General features: G+C 36.8%; 1 protein-coding gene across 3 annotated transcripts in view; it reads left to right on the forward strand.

Annotated features, from left to right (window-relative positions):
* The window catches only part of LOC106868822 (uncharacterized), a 64238-nt gene that overhangs the window by 37622 nt on the left and 25617 nt on the right, over positions 1 to 999 (forward strand). The gene's annotated exons all lie outside the window — the stretch shown is intronic.

The raw sequence follows: 999 nt of genomic DNA on the forward strand, positions 1-999 counted from the left end.
TGTGTGTGTGTGTGTGTGTGTGTGTGTGTGTGTGTGTGTGTGTGTGTGTGTGTGTGTGTGTGTGTGTGTGTGTTTGTGTGTGCATACGTGTGTTGAGTATCATATTCTGTATCCAAGGTCATCATGTGCCTGTATGGATTTGTGAATGCGTTCAGAGACTTCAACGTTGGGTGAGAAGAAACTATATTCATATTTATTTTGAGAGGTAACGTACAATAATTTAAGGGACACTACAGCCTCATGATACCAACTGGCAATAGCAGTTTTGGGGTTTGTACCGAGTAATAATAATAATAATCCATGGATAGAATTTATAAATATTTCAATGCATCGCTACGCGGGTTTCCACAAATCACATGTTACTTACTATCATAGTCCGTATTCTTAGGTTGATTACAGCACAGTCCGCAGTATCCATGGGCATCGGGTAAATCATACTCATGCGTTCAAATTCATCAGGCGATATGGCATTAGCGTTGGAAGCAACGGATGTATAATTGAGGGTTGTTTATCAATTTTGACCAATGAAAAGCTTGATTGTGTTATGTGGGCAGTTGTATGTGTATTTGATAGAGTAGAAGGTAGTGGAAAGAGGGAAAGAAGGATAATTATAATCACTGTTTCTTTCTCTTTCACCTTCTATTCCTCCCCACCAAATTTACACAGAGCTACTCACATATCCCAATCAACTTTTTCGTTGGTCAAAATTGATAAACGACCCTCAGTTATACATCCGTTTCTTCCAGCGTTAATGCCATATCGCTTGAGGAAATGAACGAACGAATATAATCCGCCCTGTGTCCATACTGTGGACTCCACTGTGATCATTTCAAGAATACGGGTAATGGTCGTAAGAAGCATGTGATATGTGGAAACGTGCTTAGTGATGCATTAGAATATTTATAAATTCCATCCATGGATCATTATTATTATTATCATTACTTTGTGTGTATATATATATATATATATATATATATATATATATATATATATATATAT

This window comes from Octopus bimaculoides, chromosome 2, assembly GCF_001194135.2.
Source record: "Octopus bimaculoides isolate UCB-OBI-ISO-001 chromosome 2, ASM119413v2, whole genome shotgun sequence".
Taxonomy (NCBI): Eukaryota; Metazoa; Mollusca; class Cephalopoda; order Octopoda; family Octopodidae; genus Octopus; species Octopus bimaculoides.